Source organism: Tupaia chinensis, unplaced genomic scaffold (genome assembly GCF_000334495.1).
Source record: "Tupaia chinensis unplaced genomic scaffold, TupChi_1.0 Scaffold000216_1, whole genome shotgun sequence".
In the NCBI taxonomy this organism is placed as follows: domain Eukaryota; kingdom Metazoa; phylum Chordata; class Mammalia; order Scandentia; family Tupaiidae; genus Tupaia; species Tupaia belangeri.
In genome coordinates, this window is record NW_006159691.1 from 288,544 (window position 1) to 294,543 (window position 6,000).

The following is a 6,000-nucleotide window of genomic DNA, read 5'->3' on the forward strand; positions in this document are numbered from 1 at the left end:
ACACTCCCACATTGCCAACCACAGTTCAAGTCCTGGACCTGGTGGCTTGCTTTCTCACTTTCCCTCTCTCTCTCTCTGTGTCTCTCTCTGGTCGAATTAAAAAAAATAAAGTGAATGAATAAATAAAAATAAATCTTTTTTAAAAAGAATTATTTATTTAATTTTATTTATTATTATTATTTTGTAATCAGAGAGCAAGAGAAAGTGAGTAAGCAAGCTGTTAGGTCCAGAACTTGAACCGTGGTCTGCCATGTGGGAGTCCAATACCTTAACCACTAAGCCACCTGCCAGTCCCAAAATAACATCTTAATACATAATTGTAATGGTTAATTTTCTGTCTCAACTCAATTGGGCTAACAGATGCCCAGATTGCTGGTAAAACATTATTTCTGGGTATGTCTGTGAGGGCATTTCTGCAAGAGATGAGCTTTTGTTTTTGTTGTTGTTGTTTTTTGGGAGAGATTTTTGCTATAGGGCACGTGTGCTCGCCAGACAGACAGAGACATAGAGACAGAAAGCGAGAAATCACCCCCCAGGGGGATGGCCACGTCGCAATCCCTTCTCCTCCATTCTCCTCTCGGGATCTTGGGCACGCACGCACACGCGCTCGGCGTGAGTTTTAAGCCACCTGGTCCGGGATGCGAACCGCGGTCGACTACGTGGGAGTCCAGCGACATAGCCATTACGCTAACTGCTGGTTCCCATGATGAGCACTTGAATCAGTAAACTGAGTAACGATGATCCACTCCCACCAGTGTGGGTTGGTTCATCCAATAAACTGAGGGGCTGAAGAGAACAAAATGGTGGAGGGAGAGTGAATTCATTCTCCCCCTCTTTCTCTCTCTCCCTCTCTTTCCTTGAGCTGGGGCATTCATCTTCTCCTGCCCTCAGACAGTGACTTTGGAGCTCGTAGGTCCAGAGTTCTTCCACCTCTTTCTCGTTGTTGTCAGCCTTCAGCCTAGACTAGGAAACACACCATTGGCGTTCCTGGTTCATCGGTGTTCACAGCCTGAACCAACTGGCTTTCCCAGCAGATGGCAGATGGTGGGACTTCTCAACCTCCATAACTGCATGAGCCAATAATAAATCTCCTCTTTCATAGCTATATATATCCTATTGGTTCTGTTTCTCTGGAGAACCAAGCAATACAAATAAGTAATAAGTCCCCGTAAGTTCATTTGTGAATTCTCATTTCCCCCATGTATTAATATTTGTAAATTCCAGGGCTAGTAACGTTCTGCCTCAGTTATAGAAAACGTTTCACGTGTTTGATGTCTGGTAAGGCAAGTTGCTCCTTTTCTATATTTCTTTCCAGAGTTGCCTTTGCCATAGTTGCACAATTATTCTTCCGTTCGAATTTTAGTCTCAGCCTGCCAACACATAACAAATTCTCGTGGTATTTATTGGGACTGTACTGACTTTATGTATTCATTTAGAGAGAATTGATTTCCTTTTTGGATTTTGTCTTCCCCTTCCAGGAAGCTAACATATATTTCTATTATGTCTCACACTGATGGTTTATAGTTTTCTTTATAAAGGTCTGGCACATTTTAATAGATTAGTGTCTAGGACGCTAGAATTTTTCTTGCTGTTTTAAATGGCATATATTTTTTTCCATGATTTATAAAGTTTGGTTGTTGTATGTTTACCAAATTGCTAAACTTGATTATTAATTCAATACAACAGCCATTAGATGGTTGGTATGGGTTTTAAGAATTTTTATCTTTTAATAATACAGTTTTGGGGGCCAGCAGGTGGCATGGAGGTTAAGGGTGCTGGACTCCCACATGGTCCATGGAGGTTGGAGTCCTGGACCTGGTGGCTTGTTTTCTCACTTTCTCTCTCTTTCGCCTTTGCTCTCACTCTGTCCCTCTCTGGTCAAATTTAAAGAAAGAAAGAAAGAAAGAAAGAAAGAAAGGAAGGAAGGAAGGAAGGAAGGAAGGAAGGAAGGAAGGAAGGAAGGAAGGAAGGAAGGAAGGAAGGAAGGAAGGAAGGAAGGAAGGAAGGAAGGAAGGAAGGAAGGAAGGAAGGAAGGAAGGAAGGAAGGAAGGAAGGAAGGAAGGAAGGAAGGAAGGAAGGAAGGAAGGAAGGAAGGAAGGAAGAAAGGAAGAAAGGAAGAAAGGAAGAAAGAAGGAAGGAAGGAAGGAAGAAAGGAAGGAAGGAACGAAGGAAGGAAGAAAGAAAGAAAGCTAATGAAAATAATTCTTTTTAAAAAATACAGTTTTGACCCTTACTTTCTGAATTTTGAATTTCTTGACTTACCAAGATTTAAAAAAGAAAACTATAGAAGCCAGCAGGTGGCATGGTGGTTAAGGCCCTGAACTCTCTAGGGGACTGCAATTTGAGTCATGGACCTGGGGCTTGAAAATCACCCTGGGCACATGTGCTCACCAGAGAAAGAGAAAGAAAGAGAGAGGAGAGAGAAGGGAGAATGGAGAGGGGAGAGAGAGAGACAGAGAAAGCAAGCCGCTAGGTCCAGGACTCAAACTGCAGTTGGCCATGTGGGAGTCTAGCACCTTAATCAGCACACCACCTGCTGGTCCAACCCTCAGATTTTTAATATTGGAAGATACAGTAACAGTACCTGCCTCTCACAGTTATTGTGAAGGTGAGCACTTGATACAGTATCCGGTATGTGCTAGGGTCTTCAAAACAAGTGCTAACATGCTAGGAGGAAGATTCCAAAAATTATAATCTTGGGGACCAGCAGAGGGTGGAATGGTTACATTGCTGGATTCCCACGTAGTTGACTGTGGTTAGAGTCCCAGACCTGGCGACTTAAAACACGTGGTTTCATGTGCGTGCGTGCCCAAAATCCCAAGGGGAGAATGGAGGAAAAGGGATTGCAGCATGGTCATCCCCCTGGGGATTTCTCGCTTTCTGTCTCACGGGCCTGTGCACATGCCCTATAGCAAAAACTTCTAAAATAAAATATTAACAATAAATTGTAATTTTGGACCAGCAATCCTGGTGTGGTAGTTAAGGCAGCTGGATCCCAGGACGCCAACTGCACCATAGGAGTCCCAAAACCAGCAGCTTGAAAAACATGCCAGGCACAGGTGTGTGCATGGTCAAAATCCTGAGAAGAGAATGGAGAAGGGATTGCAGTATAATCGTCTCCCCTTGGGCGTGCTTTCTCACTTTCTCCCTCTTCCTTTCTCTCTCTCCCTCTCCCCCCTTATCTCTCTGGAAACACACATGCCTTTCAGCAAAATTGCAGAAAATATTAAAAATATTAAAAATATCACTCTACCTTGGTAAAGTAATTGGGAGCTTCAGAGCAGGGAACCTGGAGAGAGTTTGCTGACATTCTCCCCTTTCCCCTCAATTTCATGCTTGCATTAGTAGAAACAAGTGCCCTTTGCCCCTCTAAAGCAGGAAAAAAAATGAACCTGTTGTGCTAACTTACTTCCAGAAGGTGGCGCCAGCGGATAAGGCCTGCAGTCCTGTCTGCTGGGTAGCAATTTTCACTATTCTCAGATTACATGATCAGTTTCACCTCCATTATCTCATTACCCTTCTTATTAACCTGATAGCAAATGTTGCCTATTCTGTCATTTATTCCCTCATCCCTTCCCCAACAAATGTCTATACAAAGTACTTACTTCAGCCCAGAGCAGATCCAAGTCTGTTCTAAAATAGTCTGTTGACTAGGAAGGAGGGGTAAAAAAAAAAAGGAAATAATGAAATTTGAAACCTCTTCTGGAGAGCGGACTTTGGAGAGATGAATAGGACAAGCTCTGGAGGCTCATTTCTGTCTGCGCCTGGGCTGGAGCGAACTCACGCTCTTGGAGGCTGTTTTAATAAATAGAAGCTTCGTTTGCATGAAACTGAGGCAGGAAAAAAACTGCTCTGCAGAAGCAACTGAGGTGCAGCCCGGAGACCACCTGCCATCCCTCCCAGGGGCTATTGATCTGAGGGCTGAGTGATTGGTTAAAATTATGCTGGTTAGAACTGCCAAGCAGAAGCAAAAAAGAAAACAAAACAAAACAAAACAAAAAAACCTCCGTAAAGGGAGGTGTGGTGTGCGTGCCCAAAATCCCTAGAGGAGAATGGAGGAGAAGGGATTGCAGCATGGCCATCCCCCCTGGGGGTGATTTCTTGCTTTCTGTCTGTCTCTTTCTGGCAAGCATACGTGTCCTATAGCAAAAATCTCTCCAAAAAAAAAAAAAAAAAATCCACGATATTCAAATTCTAATTTCTCTATTCTCTGGCATGTGAGTCTAAATAAACTACTTAACCTTTTTGAATCTTAGATTCTTCCTCTTTAAAAGTAGGGATGTAGGGAACAGCTTTTCTTTCTTTTTTCTTTTTAATTTGCCAGAGGGAGTGTGTGTTTCCCTGGAGCGAGACAGAGACAGAGAGGGAGGAAGCCACTTTCATGGAACATGGTCACGCAGCAATCCCTTCTCCATCTCTCCCTCCTCTCTGGATTTTGGGCACACACCCATACGTGTCTGGAGTGTTTTTCAAGCCACCAGGTCTGGGACTCAAATGGTGTAGTTGGCCAAGTGGGGTCCAGCTGGCCTAACCATCATGCCACTGGCGGCCCACACAGCTTTTACTTTGCCTGTTCAGTATCCTTTCCCCTAGATTTCCATTCAGGGAATGACCCAAGCCCACTCCCCACTCAGTCCACCTGATTTGAGTGAGACCAACCCTGGGCACAAGATGAACCCCTGACCTAGGCCTGACCAATCCTTTTATTTGTATGCCCTCCCTAACCATGGTGATTGACTTAGATTTATATCCATAATTTGACTTAGATCAATACGAGCCAAGCTCTAACACTTCTTAGACCTACTGGGGAAGAGTTCTTATTCTCTTCTTGGGTTCTGAGCTGTTGGGAAAGTCCACATGGAGTTTCTGGTGGCCATCTTGCCTTCTTTTATTAAAATAATTATTTTATTTAACTTTATTTATTTATTAATATGACCAGAGAGGGACAGAGCTTGAGAGAGAGAGAGAGAGAAAGTGAGAAAGCAAGCCACCAGCACTTGGACTCGAACTGCAGTTGGCCATGTGTGAGTCCAGCACCTTTAACCACCATGCCACCTGCTGACCCCCAACTTTCCTTCTTGAGGGGAGAGTGTAACTGAACAAAAAGCTCAGGCTAGTCCTATGGCCTAGGGGGTAAGGGAGCCAGATTCCACATGGCCAATTGTGGTTCAAATCCCTGTCCCAACAGCTTAAAAACACACTGGGTGCATGTGCATACATATCCCAAATCCAGACAGAATGGAAAAGAAGGGATTATGGCGTGACCATGCTCCACTGAGAAGTGCTTTCTCTCTCTCTTTCTCTGTCTCTCTGGTGAACACACATACCCTCTGGCAGTTAAAAAATAAAAGTCAAGTAAAGCCAATAACAGAAGGAAGAATGAAGTGAGAAAAATGGGCTGACCCAATAATGTCACTTCAGACCCTAAATCCAGCCCCACACGCCGCTGGGGGCACCTGCGGAAACAGCGGAGCGTACTGGTGAGCAGTGTCAAACCCCGGGGCAGACTGCCGGACCTGGTTTTGCCTGGTCATCAGTAAATGACAAGAAAAGGGCTGACGGAGTGGGGCTGTGATGGAATTTGTCAGAAGCATGTGGGGTAGGTCACAGAATCACCGGGGAAAGCTCAACCTTGGGCAAGCAGGAGTGGTGTCCACACTCACGCTAACTCAGCAGAACTGGCTGGGATGCTGCTGAGCCTCTGGCACTGGACACTCAGCGCTGCCCGTAACCCCACAGCCATGGTCGTCACAGGCGTTCGATCTTCCTGCCCTCCCCCTACCGGCAGGAGAACACCCTCCATATTCACTCACCCTCCATATTAGTCCACGGCAGAGGTACCTGGTGGACAGAGCCTAAGTTGACAAATTCCTAATCCCAAGGACGCCACCCCTCTACCCCTAATTAAAAAGAAAAGCCACATTGCACAGGAGAAAATGTCTCAGTCCTTCCAAATCATTTCCTTTCCCCCGGAGCCAAATGCAACTGGTGATTCAGCAG